This window comes from Myotis daubentonii, chromosome 3 (assembly GCF_963259705.1).
Source record: "Myotis daubentonii chromosome 3, mMyoDau2.1, whole genome shotgun sequence".
Classification (NCBI taxonomy): domain Eukaryota; kingdom Metazoa; phylum Chordata; class Mammalia; order Chiroptera; family Vespertilionidae; genus Myotis; species Myotis daubentonii.
In genome coordinates, this window is record NC_081842.1 from 46,067,995 (window position 1) to 46,086,902 (window position 18,908).

Below are 18,908 nucleotides of genomic sequence, written 5' to 3' on the forward strand. Positions count from 1 at the left end.
CAAGGATTCCAGATTCTTTTTTTGTTTTAATATATTTTTATTGATTTCAGAGAGGAAGGGAGAAGGAGAGCGAGATAGAAACATCAATAATGAGAGAGAATCATTGATTGTCTGTCTCCTGCATGCCCCACCCTGGGGATTGAGCCTGCAACCCAGGCATATGCCCTGATTGGGAAATGAACTGCAGCCCCCTGGTTCAAAGGTCGATGCTCCACCACTGAGCCACACTGGCCAGGCCATGGTCAAAGAATCTCGACCTTGTTTGAAAAGAAAAGTGTTCACATCTGTGGCTGACCTTGGCCATGGGAACACTGAGGTAACTAGATGATTCAGTTACTCAATGTCTAGTGGGGAGAAACAGACAAAGTAAGTAGTGCACTAGGTATTTGGGTCTTGTCTGATTTCTTGTGGTATTTAAGACTTTGCATCTTGAGGGCAAGGGATGACAGTTACCTCTGGGCCTCTGTTCTGAGCCCACAGTTACCAGCATCTGGTTTGAATTGGTTGATCTAAATGGATATGGTCAAAAGGTAAGCTCACAGCTCTGCCGTTTCCAGGCCAGCACTGATGAAGGTTTGAAGGGACAGTGGGGAGCCCAGGACAAGCTCTTTCCCTTCCGTAGCCTTCCTTCTTCCCCTTCATCCTCCCAAGTCTACATGTGATTGAGTCAGCATGCAAGATTTGGCACTTTTGGATGACTTACTATTGGGTTGTAGGGAGGGGTGCACACTAGCTTTAGTAGCCAGGCATTCCTGGGCAGGTCATAGCACCTTCTCTAACCTCAGTTTCCTTTTCTATAGAATGTTGAAACCATAAATTCAACATTCATGAGAAAGTTCTCTTGGGATCTTAGAGAATTCTCAACATCCTCTTCATCATTGTGACCAAAGATCTCATTTACTGACAATAGCCCTACGGTGAGGCATTTGTTCTCTTGACAGGCAAGAAACTCATACATGTGCCACCATTTCCCCAAATATGCAGTCATGCGTAATTGGACAATTTAAGTGATTTCTGTCCTTTAGTGATTCTGTGTATACAGGGCCATAGGCATTTATAAATCTAGTACAAGATATTTACTGATTATATAACCTTACGGTGACAGGGACTAGCAGTCTGTTTTCTTTGGGAGCTGCAGTTCACAAGCAGTTATTTCCATCACTTCCTGACACCTGGAGGTTATAGAACCCCTGCATACTGGGTCACAGCCTGGGGAGTGGTGGGAGTGAGCTGTCATGCTCTATGGGACTGGCTTTCTAGTACACATACATCATTTTCATTCCTGAGCAAAATCAGGCTGCTTTATGTGTAGGACCTTTGGAACTCTTCCAAAATAGTCAACATCCCAAATGTTGACTCTGTAAATGCCTAAGGTCAACAGTAATGACAGCAGTCACGCAGGCTGCTGAAGGATTCAGTGAGATGAAATGTCAAGTGTCTAGCATTCTAAGAGTGTCCTGGGCTTGGAATTTCAAAACCCTTGGTTTTCTTATTAACTGAAACCATTTGCTTCTGGGCTTAGGTGAGAGAGTCACAGGTCTAACAAGATGACTGTGGGAGTACAGGCATTAAGAGCACGGTCCTTGGATTCAGACAGTTCGGTTCAAGTCTTGGCGCTGCCATTTACTAGCAAAAATCTTTTAACCACTTTAAGATTCAGCTTCCTAATCTGCAAAATGGAAATGATAACCATGCCAACCTTTGAGGATGGTGGTTAGCATTGAATGAACTACTATATGTGCAGGTTTAGCATAGAGCCTGACACATAGGAAGCCCCTAAAAAGCACTCAATGATGATTTCCCTCTTCTCCCTCTTTACATAGCTACATGCCCAGCAGGTACTCCATGTTCATTGATGATTTCAGTTCAAGTCTAAAATCATTTTCTTATTTACAAACTAACTCCCACTCTCAACCACAAGCCCTGGCAGTGGGCAACAGTTTGATATTGAGTGCCACCTGTATACCTTATTCTTGGCAGTGCTGAGAAGGAAACAGAGAAGAGGTGTTGATGAACTCTATCCCCACTGAGCCCTGTCTGATTGGAAGAATAATATTCTCACACACAGCACCTGGAGGAGCATGGGAGAGAGCGTTTGCTTAGACCAGGAGTGTGGTCGAAATCCACACAGGTAGAAGACTCCTCCTCTGGAGAGTCTGGAAGCTTCCACCTTGGGAACACCCTTGGATCCCTGAAGTGAAAGGAAGTAGTGGCAAGTAGGGAGGTTTGGGGATGAGATTAACTAGTGAGTGCTGAGATCTGGCCTTTTATGAAGAATATCCAAAACTTCTACTGGTCCACCTGCACCAAATGAGCACAAAATAGGTACAGATATTAGTTGGTCTTTGTGTATATGTCATGAGGAGGGAAAAATCCGAGAAAACCAACCCATGATTTCTAAGAGGGAATGACCACAGGACAAGAATGGAAATTGAGTGTGAGTCCTCATCTGGGATCAATCAGAGTATACAGAACACTCCCCCAAAGAGGTTAATCGTGTTGCCTGTGCCACCTGGTGATCAAAGTCAAGATCACCTTAAGGAGCAGAGAAAGGTGAAAGGTGCACCTTGATGCAAGGGCTGTTAGCTCTCTCTCTAGTAGTGTTGACTACTCTTGGTCTTATCACAGACATGAATTATTCACATCTCCACTTTATTAGGAGCTCAGAATTGATGACAGTTTGGCCTGAAATTCTCAAAGACTTGGATTAAATTTGAGGTCCTGCCAGTTCCTAATATAACTCTGGGCCATCAGGAGGCAGCAAGCTCCCTGGATTGTGGAAGAGTCTGTGTTAAGTGGGGATTGAATGCTTAGACCATGTGTTGATTTATCACCCATGGTGACTGGACTGGCATTGCCCCCTCTCCTTCCAGTAAAGTCCTGGCCTCCCTCCCTTTCTGGTGAAGGCCAACCTCCTTTGAACTTTTATATTCTGCAAGGTCTATATTAATGTTTATTGGTCCTGACTAATTAAATCAGGATCTACCAAGGGCAATGTTTGGCATCCTACATTTTTAAAATGCTTTCTAGATGATGCTAATACCAAGGTAAGATAGAGAAGTGGTGTGTGTTCTAAGTGACACTAACATTTATGGCTATAGGACTAGGAGTAGGATGCACCTCTGAGGACAGCTTGATCAAACTTTTTCCCTTCTACATTCTCCCTGCTTTTCTCTTTGTATAGAGGCCCAATTTGCCTTGGGCTGGTCCTAGGAAAGAGATCAATTTGCTAAGGTGAGAGAGATAAATAGTTGTCACCTTGGTGATTTTAAGAGGAGCTCACTTCTATGATTCTGTTGAGAAACTCTGGCCCTGACTTCCTGATGGAAGGGTAGAATAAACAGCCCCTGGCATCATTTTCAGCCCAGGAGTTCCTGAAGGAAATTATTTTGAAGACAATATTAGCAGACATCATTGTTCTCCCGAAAGAAAATTAAACTGGGATTGAAGAGAGAGATGTTTGTCATCAGACCCTTGTTATCAGGATTTAAGAGAAAAATTTTTTGGGTCTTTCCATAGAAATCTTTCCCTCCAGTGTTGTTTGCATTTGTTCCTCCTTTGCTCTTCAGCTTTTGAGAACTCTGGGCAACCTAATTTCCCTACCCAGCTATAACAGTGCTCCTGTTCTGTCCTAGGGGTGGGGTATCTTTCTGATGTAACTGCTGCTGTGTATTCAACTGTTTGCTGCATGCTGAGATCATGAGCAGATAAAATTCTGATTTTACATTGCTGCTGCTCTGATTTTAAGCCATAATGGGAGCCAAATTCTTCCAGATAAGCTTAAAATATCTCAATTCTACCCAGTTGGGGGCAGTTGGAAATAGTTTCATAAGCACTTCTCAGTGCCTAGCCTACCAGTTGTATGTGATTTTTAGGAGGCCAGCCAGTTGGGATCAGAAAGTTATGGTTATATTGGGGTGAGTTTCAGGCCATACAAACCAGAATTCCTTTCCTGGTTAAGGCAGGCCTCCTGTGACCCACCAGACACTTCCAGTTTTTCAAAAAGCCAGATGGGAGAAGCACATTTATCCCCACAAATCTGCACAGGCTGAGGAAATTATCAATTTTCTTTATATCATGCTGGACTTTTATCAACTGACTGGGATGACAATGACAATCTGATGCTAGTCAGAAGCTCTTATTGGCAGCAATATCCTTGTTCATTTGATAACAAATAAGAACTCAAATTCTTAATTAAATTTGGCTGACGACATCTTTCAAAACCCAGGTATTATAGCAGGGGAAACAAATACAAAAGGTACTTGATGTGGCTGAATTAAGGGAAGCATCTGTTTTTTTACTGTGCTAGTGAAATGTTGGGATGAGCAGAGAACTGTGTGGGTGATAAAAAAATCTATAGCTGAGAATTTTCTGAAGATATTCTTAGACCAGTAGAAACAAATATTTAAGAAGTCCCTTCTAAGTGGCAGTATTAGAGTAAAGCCAGCTGCCATAGCAAATAGTCTCACTTCTTCATCACCTAAGCCCAGAAGTGACACATTATTTTTGTTCACATTTCATTGGTGATAGCTAATCATATTGTCCACCAGATACAGGATGTGTGTAAACGTAACCCTGGGTGGGTTGCCACTTTCTACCACAACTCTACATGGCATCTGCATAAAAAGAGCACATTTTTGGTGAGGCAGCCAGCCATCCCTAAAATAAGGAAATAGGAAGAGATATTATTACACAGTTAACTGGCATCTTAGGTGACACAAATTAAGAGTTCATGATCTTCGAGAAAGTTCATGATCATTTTGGGGGTTTCTGGAATCCAGGACACATAAACCATTTCTCCGAGGCACATGGTTAGCTGAGATAGTCTCAGGGGACTATAATGTGTCAAGGTCTTTAGGGACAGAAACTTTGGATCCTAAGGTATAGATGAGAATGAGGTTTGCACACTGAGAGGTTAAGAAGATGGGGATCAGGGCAGAGTAAAGAGGAGTCACCAAAAGGTCCAAGATGGTGCCTGGCAACTATAGTTGACCTGGCCAAGCAGATAGGCTCTCAGGAGACCTTAGAAGGGCTCTGAGTAGAGGGTCATATGTTGGATAGCATGAGCAGCTTGCAAGTTAGAATAATTCGGCTCACTCTCTAGTTAGACCATTTTCAATGACATACTGAGCAAATGGCTTAAATTCTTGGAGCCTTGGAGTTTTATGGTTTATAAAAAAGAATTGTTAATACCCTACCCCATAGGGTGGTGGTAAGGATTCAATTTGATAACATATATAAAATGCTAGCACCCAGTAAGAGCTCAGTAAATGGGCTCATGGGCCCTTTTCACCTAGATTGTTATAATAGCTTCTTGAAAGGTCCATTTACCCCCTCTCAGTTCCCTCAACCTTCTGCACACCACAGCTGGTTCTCAATGCAGCAGCCAGAATGATCCCTTTCAAACATACGTAGGCCAAGTCTTAGAGACCTTATACCAGCCTAAGGCCCTACATGACCTTGTTCCTAATACTTCCCTGACCTCACCTCAGCCTGCCCTTCTCCTTGCCCACCCTGTTCCAGGCCTTCATGATGTCCTTGAAACAGGCCAGGCATAGTCTAGGGATTTTGCTGTTCCCTCCACCTATAACCCTATTCCTTCAGAAATCTGCATGACCCCTCTTTTACGTCTCTTCAATCTTTGCTCAAATACCTTCTCCATCTTACCTGGTTTAATTTTCTGCAGAGCAATTATACCACTACATACATATTTATTTACCTCCTCACGTGAAGGCAAATTCTGGCTGCTTTCTGCCCTGCTGTCTCCAATGTGGTCTCCAATTTGGATCATAGTAGACAATAAGCATTTGCTAAATGAATGAACTTATTTATGAGTATTGGTGTTTGTTGTTTTTATAGGGACCACTGCAAAGTGGAGGAGCTCAGGCCTCTCTGTGCATTTTCCCCCACTCTAACTCCCTTAGACAACCAGGACTTAGATCCTCTTAGGTATAAAAAAATTGAGAGAACCAATGAACCTGAAACCGCTGAATTTTAACAAGTCTTGAAATCTAACATTCAGCTTAGAGGAAACAGAGCAAAGAGGAGTAAGTTAATACTATGAGGATTTCATCAGCCAGATTCAGTGTAAATGACTTAGTTTCTTCAACAAATATATGTTATGAAAAAGAAAATTAAGGGAGTGGGGAACTGTTATAAATTAAGAGAGAGTTAAGAGTGGCATATCATGCAAACAAAATGTGTCCACCTTGTTTGAATCATCATTCAAGGAATTTGATGTAAAAGACATTTTAATAGAATTGGTAACAATTTAAAAGTGAATTGGGTGAAGAGGTTCAATAAAAAGAGGAAAAAAGAAAGTGAATTGGATATTAGGTGCTAATGCATTGTGGATGTGTTTGTGCGTGTGTGTGCGCGTGGGTATGTATTAATCTTTGGAGCTGTGTTATGAAAACAGGGAGTCTCATGATGTTATTCCCTATACCTTTAAAAATATTTAAAAAAATTAGCCTGGCCGGTGTGGCTCAGTGGTTGAGCTTCGACCTATGAACCAGGAGGTCATGGTTCAATTCCGATCAGGACAAATGCCCAGGTTGTGGGCTCAATCCCCAGTAGGCGGTGGGAAGGAGGCAGCTGATAAATGATTCTCTCTCATTGATGCTTCTGTCTCTCTCTCTTCCTCTCCCTTTCTCTCTGAAATCAATAGAAATATACTTAAAAAATTTATTATTGAATTTATTGAGGGGACATTGGTTAATAAAATTATATAGATTTCAGGTGTACAATTCTATAATACATTATCTGTATATTGTATTGTGGATGCACCACCTCAAGTCAAGTTTCCATCAGCATTTACCCCTGCTTTTCCCTCTCTATCCACCCCCACCCCTCTTCTCTTCTGGTAATCACCATGCTATTGTCTGTGTCTATGAGTTTTTGTTTGTTTGTTTGTTTGTTTTGTTTAATCCCTTCACCTTTTCCACCAAGCCCCACAACTCCCCTCCCCTCTGACAACTGTTAAATCTTTTCTCTATCTATGTATTGTTTGTTGTTGTTAGTTTATTTTGTTCATTAGATTCCACAGATGAGTGAAGTCCAAAGGTACTTGAATTTCTCTGACTGGCTTATTTCACTTGACATAATACTCTCCAGGTCCACTCATGCTGTCCCACAGTATAAGATTTCCTTCTTCTTTATAGTTGAGTAGTAATCTTTTGTGTAAAAGTACCACAGCCTTTTTGACCCATCCCTATACCTTTTTGTATGTGTAAAAACTTCTGTAATACTAACTGAATTCTTTTTTAAGGATGAGGAGGTGAAAGAGTTCCTCTTACCGAGAAGGAGGGAGGTCTATTTTCTTTTCTCTGTTGGGTGTGCTCTGGTATGAAGGAAAGACGAGTGGCTGGGTGTTTGTATGTATGTGTGTGCAGTATTTATTCAACCCTCCTGTTTGCTTCTTCCTCCCCAGCATACCCTTGACTGAGGAGTGGAGTGCAGAGTGGCCTCTAGTGTGGTAAGATTGGGCAGATGCCTGCTGGGGCTGGGGGTGGGCAGCATACAGAAAGGGAGCTGATGGGCTGTGAAATGCCTCCTTTCCCCAGGCACCTGCCAAATAGAAAGGCACATATTTCTATAAATATGCACCCACTGAAGGCACAGGTTGAAGACTAGCAAATGGCCTGTAATTTCCCTCTGCAGTGGCTCTCTTAATCCTAAATTTGGAGCTCTCCTTAGCCATTCAAAGTGGCTGATTCTGGTCAGAAACCACGGAGTAGCTGCCCTATCCTTAGTAGGAACTCAACACCCTCTACAAAGTCCTGTTTTCCATGTTTTAGCAAATCTCAGGGAAGTGTACTCAGGCATGTCTGAGGACTTCATAATCTTCCCCATCAGTGCCTGCCTGGCTGGGAAAAGATCTAATCTCTACTCAGAGACCCTTTTTGCTGCCTGGGTCTGGAACAGCTGGGACAAGCAGGAATGAAAGCCCCTTTATCTTCGGGGCTTTGATCTAGGCAGGATTTCCCCCTCCCCACAGTTAGCCAGGCAGCTGGGCTTATCCTCAGGTAAACACTAGCAGACACAGCAAGGCAGGCACTTTGTAACTCTCTCGTGTCTTCCTTTCACTTGCTTCTCAGATTTGCCAACTACAAAGCAATAGAGTCCATCATTAAATTGTCACCACAACCCTGCAGAAGCATATTTTAAAGCATTAGCAATACTGTACAGATGAAGACACAGGTTTTACAGAAGTTGACAAACATAGAACTGACAGGTAGAAAAGACAGGATATGAACTTGGGCTTGGAGATGCCTGAACTCATTTACCAAAGCCAAGGTTCTCCCACTTATCGGTGGCGAAGAACTGGCTTTTCTTTCCCCACTTTCTCACACATCAATAGAATAATGAAATGATAAAAAGAACAAGCCGTATTTTAAAAATTATTATTAAAATAATAACAGCAGCCAAAACCGGTTTGGCTCAGTGGATAGAGCGTCAGCCTGCGGACTGAAGGGTCCCCGGTTCGATTCCAGTCAAGGGCATGTACCTGGGTTGCGGGCACAGCCCCAGTAGGGGGTGTGCAGGAGGCAGCTGATCGATGTTTCTCTCTCATCGATGTTTCTAACTCTCTATCTTTCTCCCTTCCTCTCTGTAAAAAATCAACAAAATATATTAAAAAAATAATAATAACAGCAGGCATAAGATTACTCTTTCAAATTTCTATAGAAGTTGATTATACTGAATTTTTGTACTTTTCTCATCCTGGATCTTGATAAAGCCTTCTCAGACTAGCACTTTTGAGTAATATTCTAAGCTACCTGTTTCTCAGAGCATGGTGTATAGTTGGGATCACTTGCTTCAGAATCACCCCGGGGTGTTTGCTAAATGCAGATTTCTGAACTCCATCTCCAAGGACTTGGATCAGAATGATTGAGGTAGAATTCAGGAATCTGCATTTAATAAGTCATTTTAATCATTCTGATGTGCTCTAAGTCTGATCCTCATTGTTCTCTGGGCTGCTACCACCTCTCTCAGATCATGGATGACAGTGAATTATGGAACGAGTACAGTGTTTTATTCTGTGCCCCACCTTCACGCTACTGGTTTTTTAAAAAAAATTAAGAACTTCCTTTCTAAGAAAACCTGCTTTCTGAACTCATTTTAGTGCACATCTCCAAAAGCGTACTGAGTGCAGACTACAGGCTGGGTGCTCACAATTAGTAGAACCAGTACAGATGGAACAAAGTAGAGAATGTAGAGGCACTTCCCTGTGTAGAGGTGGAGGAACAAGCAACAGACCACTGAGAAAGGGTGACTAGTCAGTTGGAGAAAAACCAGGAGATAGTAGGTTTTGGAAACTAGGAGGAGGAAGTGACCAACCAAATAAAATACTGTTGAATCAGATGAAGACTGAGAGTGTGGAGGCCGTGGAGGTCTTTGGTGTTATAGACAAGAGTAGTTTCACGGGCAAGGGGAGGCCTGAAGGAGTGGGTTCAAGTGAGAATGGGAGGAGGGAAATGGAAATAGTGACTAGAAACAGCTCTTTCACTGTAAAGGAGAGAGAAAGGGCAGGAGCTGGTAAAAGGTTTTGCAGGAGGAATGGAGAAATAGACTGTATTAAAAACTCATGCAGTGGCTAATTATGCGACTTTTATAAAGTCACATATCTTTTTCAGTTAATTCCTTCAGTGAAACAAACAATTATCTACCATAACTTTTTTCTTCAAGCTCTTTCAAACTCTCCCCTCTCCCAAAAAAATTTGTCTAAGAAGAGTCTGTACATTACTCTTGCTTCTTACATAGCTTAATTGGAAAACATTTTTTTTTTAAAATGACATATTTCTTTTAGCTTTATCTATTTTTTGGTTGAAGTACTTGAAAATAGATTTAACCTCTAACTGCTTCACATGTATAGGGTTTTTTAAAAACATAACTATAAATATAATAATTATATCTAAAAAATTAGCAAAGTGATTTCATAATATCATATACTATCAAATCTATATGCAAATATTGCTATTTTTCCCAGGGGGTTTTGTTCAACTAGAAATTCAAGCAAGGTCTACATATTGCATATGATTGTTGTATCTCTCAAGCCATTTGTTTGTCATGTGCGCTGACTTGTTGTCCTGTAGAATGTCCTGCTTTCAGGATTTGTCTGAAAACCTCTTTATGGTATCATTTAATTTGCTCTTTTTCTGCTATATTTCCTGAAAACTGGAATTGACTATAAAGGCTTGATCTATATACTTAGTCTACATTTTGGTTAAGAATTTTTCACAGAAAGTGCTGTGTATTTCCTATTGTCTCATTTCTGAAAGCACACACTGTCTTAGGTGTCCTATTATCAGGTGGTGGCTGCCTCTGTCAAGAGAGTTTCTTTTTTTTCCAAGATAGGAAAGATAATAGCATGTCTATATGCTGATGGACATGATCTTTTAGAGAGGGATACCTATTGATGCAGAAGAAAAATGGAAAATTTTCAACAAGAATGTCCTTACGTAGATAACAGTACATAGGACATAGTGGACAAATGTTGGATATTATAAGTGTTGGATGCATCTAATTCAGCCCTAGGAACAAAAGGAACATTTGGGCATAAATACAGGTAGGGTGGGTAGCTGAGTACAAAGGCATGTGTATGAAAGTTCTATTCTGGTAGCTTCCTTTTTCTCCACGAATAAGGGGAAGGTGAGGAAGAGGAGAGCTTTCATGGTGTGTGTGTGTGTGGGTCAGATAGTCCCCTAGGAGAGTGGCAGATGAATTGACTGAAAAAGTAGCACATGATTGCTGGGAAGCATTAAGTAGCTACTTGTAGTTAGTAACTGTGAACTTGAAGTGAAATCAGTAAGCATCACAGTGTGATTTTCTCTAGCGATGTTCAGATACATGTTTGCAGGTGTGGAGTGGGACAGAGAGTTGGATTTCAACAGGATTGGGGTTTATCCAACCATGTATGATGAGAAAGCTCAATTTAACAACTGACCATGGAATTTAAGCTGGGTGGGAAGAGAAGGTAGGATATAAAGGAAGTAAGAGGCGTGAGAAGGTGGTAGGATCAACCACATTCCATTGTTGGAGTTGGGTATTAATTGGACTCAGCTGCAAAGACAGGAGTGGTGATTACAGAGGGTGTGCCTGAAATCAAGACTACAGAGGGAGTATATTCTTTGTAAATGACAATATCAGAGATATGACCTTGGGACTGAGGGGGCTGAGGTCACAGTCATTGGAGTAGAGGAGGTCAAAGAACTGAGAGACCAGGGGACTAGAATAATTCTGCAGGTGGATGTTGATATCACCACAAATTCCAACAGAAATAGGGTTGGAGAGAATTATAGTGATTCAGGACCTAAAATATTCAAGGACCTGGGTAGAGAAGAGCCTGGCTAGACACAGGAGACCAGAGATAAATATTAAGGAGTTCTCAAACCTGCAAACAGATAAATGTCATGTAGTCTGATGAAAGCTAGACACAACAGTAGGGTTGTGTCAATCTCTGTGGGGCCAAGAAAGGCTTCAGAATCCAGGTAACACTTTAGCTGTTGTGGGAGGCTCTGTGGGTGTGCCCCAATGTGAACAAGGTAGGAAAGGACATTTTATTCAAAGGGAACGTTACGTGCAGGGCTACAAAGGCATGAAACAGCATGGACATGTGGAGTGCCACAATTAAGTTACTCTGGGAAAATTACTCATCTTCCCTGCCTCAGTTTCCCATTCATAAAATGGGAATAGTAATGGTATCCACAGAGTAGGTGATGGTAAAAAGTGATGTGTATATTTGTCACAGGCCCTGTTGTACAACCTTTTGGGTGTATTCTTACTTGATTATTTTTAAAAAATCCTATGAGATAGGCTCTATTTTCATTAGTTCTGTTTTACAGATAAAGAAGTTGAGTGTTAGGAGGTTGAGTAACTTGCCCAAGGTCATGTAACTAGTGAGAGGCAAGAGTTTGGACTCTTGGTCAGATCAGTCTAATTCTATGGCTCTTACTTAACCCCTAAGCTATAGTTAGTGCTTAGCACTTGGTAGCTATTATTATCATGGTTTCTAAAGTTTCTCACCCCATGAGTTGAGGATTCTGTTATCACTTCTGCAGCTGGTTGAAGATCACCCCTCCTATCTCATGAGCAGCAGTGACTATTTTTGGAAGGCCCTCATTACCTACAATAGATTTAGATTGACAGTTGCACTACTTTTGTTTCAACTGGTTGATTTTTGGAAATCAGGAGTGGGGAGTGATTCTTATCTTCTCAGAGGGCAAGTTGTTCCAAGCAGATGCAGTTGATGTGAGGGAGGAAGATCTGGGTTTTCTGTACTCCTCTGATGTCTGCGCACTGAACCCAGACAAAAGTCTCATGCCCCAGTAGCTCACACCTTGAGGGGATGGCAGCGAACCAGTATTCACTGGCATTATCCAAAGGGCAGGTGACTGCCCCAGTGTTCCCTGGGAGGTTGCTGAGAAAGAATATTTTCCATTAGTGATGCCTGAGGAAACAGAACTCTTAAGAGCTGGCAACTCTCCCTCCCTTGTTCCCTCCCTCCATTCATTCACTCACTCACTCACTCACTCAGTCACTCAGTCACTCACTCACTCAACAAATTGTTATTAAATGCCTACTATGTGCCAAACACTCATTTGGGCGCTGAAGATAGTAGTAGAGAAAGCTGATGAAGTTTCTGCTTATGGAATTTACATTTTTTTGTAGGAGAAGACAAAGGTAACCAAATAATAATGTGAATACATGCATCATTACAAACTCCCATGCCACCAAGGAAATTTACATGACATGAAAAGAAGGATAATGATCAGAAATATTTACTGATTCTTCCAGGAGGCTGCCAGGGAGTCAGTTCTCTGAATTCATAAGGAAAAACCCTGAAATTTTTGACAAAGAACAGAATGGCTCCTCTAACTTTTGCCCTGTGAGCCTGCCTGCCTGTTTTCTGGTTATGAAAAGCTGAAATTCCCCCAGCTTGAACGGCAGGCTTCAAGGAAGGATTTCCTTCTATTTTATGGGATGAAGCCAGTTTGTGGCCACCACAGCTTCCCCTTAGTTCTGTTAATGCTGCATCTCCCAGCACAGGTTTCAAGGCCATTTCAATATTGTGTATCAAGTTGATGCACAAGGTTGAAGTGTATTTTCAATATTTTTACTTTAGTTTTACTTTGATTACTCAATAGTTTTACTTTAATTACTCAAATAATATAATAAGAATAAAGGAAGTCAAACTGAAAGATGAGAATTTATCTCTTGTCAGTTTACTCATCAATAGTTTCCTGGTCTCAATCATGTACATTTTTTCTAGGTATTTGGATGTGCATAACTTATTCACAATGGTAACATTTTCTGTTTAATTTTCTTTGTTATAATATTTAAGCATTTTCTTTCTCATTGGTACTTAAATTCACACCCAATTATACACACACACATACATATTCTATAACTAGAGGCCCAGTGCACGGATTTGTGCAAGGGTGGAGTCCCTCGGCTTGGCCAACGATTGGGGCTGATCAGGGCTGTCTCACCCAGTCCTGATAGGGGAGAGCACTGACCACCAGGGGGCAGCTCCTGCATTGAGCATCTGCCCCCTGGTGGTCAGTATGCATCATAGCAACTGGTCAACTGGTGATTCGGTTGTTCAGTGGTTCTGTTGCTTAGGCATATATATATAAATATATAAATATAAATACATATATTTATATATTTATATATATATTAGAGCTCTGATGCATGAATTTCATGCAAGAGTAGGCCTTCTTTCCCTTGGCTGTTGGCACCAGCTTCCCTCTGGCACCCAGAACCCAGGGTTCCCTCGCAGCCCCCGGCTTCGTCTAGAAGGACAGAAGGACGTCCGGAAGGATGTCTGGTCTAATTAGCATATTACACTTTTATTATTGTAGATGGTGGATGTACCATCATTTAATTATTTTCCTATTGCTGGGAGCTTAGTTGCTAACCTTAGATTTTTCACCATTATAAATAATTTTGAAATTGAAAACTATTTTTTTACATGTGCATATTGCCTTATAAAATTCATTTTTTATCCCATTAATCCTCTTTCAGTCCCCACCACACTGAATTAGGAAGGAAATCATTTTACATGTGAAGAAACCAAAATGTGTAATCTTTGTCTTTGAATTATTTATTCAGTTTTATTTCCTGGAAGTATGATAATAGTCACAAGCTCTTAATTCTATGTCCTGATTGCTTTCTAAAAAGGTTAAATTCGTTTCTACTACTTCTTTGAAATATACCAATTTCATTACATTCTGTCCAGAAATGAGTATTATTATCATTTTGAAAGTGGCTGGCTAATGTACATTCTGTGTATGTTATATATTTTAATATTAAAGTTACCTCTTTAGGGCTAAGATTAATCATAATTTCATATGCTTGTTAATTGCATTTTCTATGTTGTGATTTGTCTGCCTGCTCATGTTGATTGCCTTTATGAGAGGCTTTTACTGTATTAACCCTGTGCATACCTTGACTCTTGTTTCCCTTTTTATTACAATATTTCTCATTGCATATAAGTTTGGATTTTCATGCAACTGACTCTATTAGACTTTTCCTGTTATTTTTTTTACATTCCACCAGAAAGAAGAAAGAGCTGACAAACAGAATTGTTTTTAGCCTTTAAAAATTATATTTTATAATATTTTCCCCACTCTAAGAGTAAATATTCTTTTTTAAAAATATATTTTATTGATGTTTTACAGAGAGGAAGGGAGAGGGATAGAGAGTTAGAAACATCGAAGAGAGAGAAACATCGATCAGCTGCCTCCTGCACACTCCCTACTGGGGATGTGCCCGCAACCAAGGTACATGCCCTTGACTGGAATCGAACCTGGGACCCTTGAGTCCGCAGGCCGACGCTCTATCCACTGAGCCAAACCAGTTAGGGCTTCACTAAATATTCTTTGATAATAAACAATTTAAACAATTTTTAAAAGTCTGTCTAGAGTCTATTTTGAGATGAACTAAATTCTCTCTCCCCCAAATTGCTATTTATACTAGTATATCCCTAAACCAATGACTAAACAATCTGTTCTTCTCCGATTTATCTGTGGTGTCTGCTTTATTTTTCTAGCATGTTCTTATCAGTCTATTCCTAGGCTGTCTGTACTGTTCATTGACCCGGGGCACTGCACCTGTTATAGGCTCTTTTCTCTCTTTTTTCTGAGCCCTCAGGGCTTCCTGGATTGAGCCATAGCCTGGACCAGGGCCTTCAATGGAGACTAGCAGAAGTGCTTTCTATCTTGTTAATTTTTAACCCTGTCCCTGTTGGAAAACAGCTCTAACCCCCCACCCTTTTTTTTTTTTTTTGTATTTGCAGATGTTTGTTCATCATCCTGAGAAAAATGAGCCTTGGCCTCCGGACCTAATAAAGCACATATCCCTCCCATGAAGAATAGTGCTAAATCCTGAGGACCTGGAACTCCTGCAGCCCCCGGGGATTACCCAGAGCAGGTAAGAAACACCCAGGGGTGTGGGTTCCAGAAGGCAGCAAAAGGGAACATCTCTGAATAAAAAATGGTGTGGTAGAGCGTGCTGATAAGGGTGACAGGGTCTCAATGTTCAGCTATAGCTTTGCTGTTTCCTTCATGTGTTTGTTTTTGGTTGATTCAGTGAGGGGTGAGGATAGGTGGTTTGCCTCTTTCTATATTCTATAAACACAAGATTTGAAGTTATTCTGAAAATCTACCTTTTTTGAACCCCACTGTGTGCCCAGTCCTGCATTTGATGCCACGCGTGCAGTGATAGATAGACGGGCAGGCAGTGTATCCTCAGTTTGGCTGGGATTTTCTTTCTGTTGGTTCAGTGTTGATTTGTTCTCTGTAGGTGATAACGTAAGTTGTCATTGTATTCTTCTAGAAGTCTGATGGGAGTTGTAAGGATTCATTGATACAGTCCCATCTGTTTAATAATTCTTTTGAGTGCCCCTTTTTTCCTAGACATTGCTGGGCACTGGGTTTCAGAAATGAGCCAGGAAGAGTTTCCCTCTGGCAGAGATCAGTGTGAAAAGCTGACACTGGATGCCAGAGAACAGAGCAAGAAAGGTGCTAAAAGGGAGGTGGGCTCCACAGGACGTTAGCAGAGGAAAGGTCATGCTGTCTGATGGCCAGACAAATGGATTAGGGGAAAGAGTGCAGTGGTATAAAGGCCTGGGAGCTTAATAGATTGGGAAATTCAGAGTTTGGTGTATTTTCCCAAAGAATTTGGGGAGAAAACATTTCCTGCCTTCTTCCTTTAGTTTGGGCTGCTTAGATTAAACTACTTCAGTCCCTATCTCTTTAGAGCACCTTGAGAGATGAGAAGATCTTGAACCTCAAAGTGCCTATGACGAGAAGCTCCAACAGCTGGTGGACTTGGGGTCTCAACAGAGGGTGTTGTTCAAGAGGGTTGGGAGGTATCTGATGAATTTCTTGAGGTGATGAGGGGGCACAGATCCTAAAGGCTGAGGCTGTCTTAAAGTTGCAGATCTGTGTTGTGCCTGGCTGTGTGGCTGAATGCCTCTTTCTTGGGAAACTCAACTTTGGAGAGTAGGTGCTGGTGGAAAGCTGAACACCAGCACTTTCTGACTCTCTAGTCTCCAGACAGTGAATCAGGGCCCACCTCCCTACCTTGTGTTTCATTTCATTCATCCACAGAAAAGTTAACTTCTAATTACACTATTTCCAAATCACTCATGCCACATTGAAAATTATTTATATTTAAAAAAAAAATCTCAGTTTCTTCAGCTGTAAATAGTACTAATAAAAATTTCCCTTCTTATCTCACAGGGCTATACTAGGTCTCATAAGTACAACTACTGTGAAAGGGCTGCCTGAGTGGTAAACTGTGCACACAGGTAATGACTGCTGAGGTGCTGATGGTAAGGGTGGTTTCCTGTGATTGTCTGGCAGATTGAGTTGTCTCGCTAGTGACCCTGTTTGGTCAACGTTGACTTTTCACTGTCCTTTATCACAAACTAGAGGCCTGATGCACGAAATTTGTGCAAGAGTAGGCCTTCCTTCCCCCAGCTGCCAGCACTGGCTTCTCTCTGGAACCTGGGATCTGGGCTTCCCTCTGGCTACCAGCAGGCACCCAGGATGTCAGCAGGCACCTGGGACCCAGGCTCCCCTCGCATCCCCGGCTTGTCCAGAGGTCATCTGGTCTAATTAGCAAATTATGCTTTTATTATTATAGATGCCTGTCCTTTTAGTGCAAATAAACTTTTAGAATCAGAGAGACCTGGGTTGGAATCCCGGTTCTAGCACTGATTAGTTATTGACTTTGGGGAAGCCCTGTGCTAAGCTTCAGTTTCTTCATTTCCTCAAATGGGGTATTTAATATCTACCTCAGTGGTTCCCAACCTTTTTTTGGCCATGTCCCACCTAAGCATCTCTAAAATCCTGGTGCCCCTTCCCCGTGATATATAATTCTTATTATTCAAAAAGTGAACTCCTATTCACGTGGAGGAAGCCTAAAAGGCCATTAACTTCGTCTAAACATGCTTCCAAGGAACATGTCATCCATGAAAGAGAAAAACAAAAGAACGAAAGGACAGTTGAAGTACTAAGGAAGAAATCACTAAGAAATTGTTAAAAAAATAATTATAATATGAAGTGATATAAAAAAATAGCAAAGTTTCGAAACATAATGGAGAACTGAAATGCATAAATATGTCACATTATATATTTATATTCTGTATATGAGGCCCCAGAACCATGAGAAATGCAAAAAAAATTCACTGTTAATAACTCATTCTCAAATTGACCCCCTTAAAAAATCAAATTGCCCCCTGTGGGGCATGTGCCCCACGTTGGGAACTACTGATATATCCCATTGTGTTATGGTAAAAATTAAATGAGAGATTGTAGGGACTTCTTAAATGCTATTTTCCCTTCTCTGATCTGCAACTGTCATAATCATGTGATTGGCTGTGTTGGGGTCTGAGGAAAATTGAGTTTCTCAGTTTTCTGATAATGTGACAAGCCCTCTCCATCATTTCTTGATTTCAAGTTTGAATTCTCTCTCTTTGTAAGGAAGGGATTGTAGATCTGTAGAGGGTTAGCCAAAGCCTAGGGGTGATTCCTTCCACTCATTATGGTTAATACGCCCATTTAGTTAGAAATGAGTTTAATGTTTTTCAAAAGATACAGACACTGTTTGAGGTCAAAGTGCTTTCATCTTCCATTCTGTTACACAATAAATTCTGGGTAAGCAAAGTAATTCTTTACCCAAATATAAAAGGGACTATTCAGGCTCTATTTTCTTAGTGAAATCAATTTCCCAGAACTTCGGCAGTCCTGTACAGGAAGTAGTAAAAAGGACATGTATTATGGAATCAAGTCCACTTGGATTTGGATCTTACTCGGCTCTGTGATCCTAGGCACCTCTTAACCTCTCAGAGCCTCAGATGGCTAATCTATAAAATGGAGATGAGAATACTGTGGCTAGTGATGGCCAGGGCCTCTGCACAGCTCAGGGGATGTCTTCATATTAGACTGTCATGTGTATATACAGTCCTTGCTGGAGTTGTATATCACAGTGGCCTTGGTTTATGGTGACTTTAAATAAAATAACATCTTGTGTGCTTAATTCATCTTTGTGTGCTTCATTTCCTGAATTGGTCAGTTATCTGCTATCTTACCAAGATTTCCTCTCCTTTACCATGAGGTCAGCCAGCTTCCCAACACTTGATAGCACTCTCACAAGGCACTCCATAAAACTTCAGTGTTCTGTCGTGAAGCTAACCCTAGCTCTTCTTCTCACTCTGGAGTCCAACACCACTTAGATTCCTGAGGTACTGTCTGTGGCGAGAGATCTCTTTCTGGTAATTTTAGGATTCTGAGCCCCTTAGGATTTTAGAGAGTTTGGGTTGTTGTGATTTAGACCAGTTAGCCTGCTCTTCCTTTTCTCCTATTTTTCAAGCAAGCCGGCCTTAATTAACAGGTGGT

At 41.2% G+C, this 18,908-nt stretch overlaps 2 protein-coding genes across 5 annotated transcripts in view; both read left to right on the forward strand.

Moving 5' to 3' along the window:
- The window catches only part of LOC132230218 (kininogen-1-like), a 433,809-nt gene that overhangs the window by 265,325 nt on the left and 149,576 nt on the right, over nt 1–18,908 (forward strand). The gene's annotated exons all lie outside the window — the stretch shown is intronic.
- ST6GAL1 (ST6 beta-galactoside alpha-2,6-sialyltransferase 1) overlaps nt 1–18,908 on the forward strand; it is a 123,307-nt gene that overhangs the window by 73,662 nt on the left and 30,737 nt on the right. For 3 of the 4 annotated variants that reach the window (XM_059687318.1, XM_059687316.1, XM_059687319.1), the window contains one exon: nt 15,302–15,435. The gene's annotated coding sequence lies outside the window, so the exon portion shown is untranslated. Of the gene's footprint in view, nt 1–15,301; nt 15,436–16,748; nt 16,817–18,908 lie in introns of all 4 variants that reach the window. The other variant, XM_059687317.1, reaches the window with a different exon arrangement.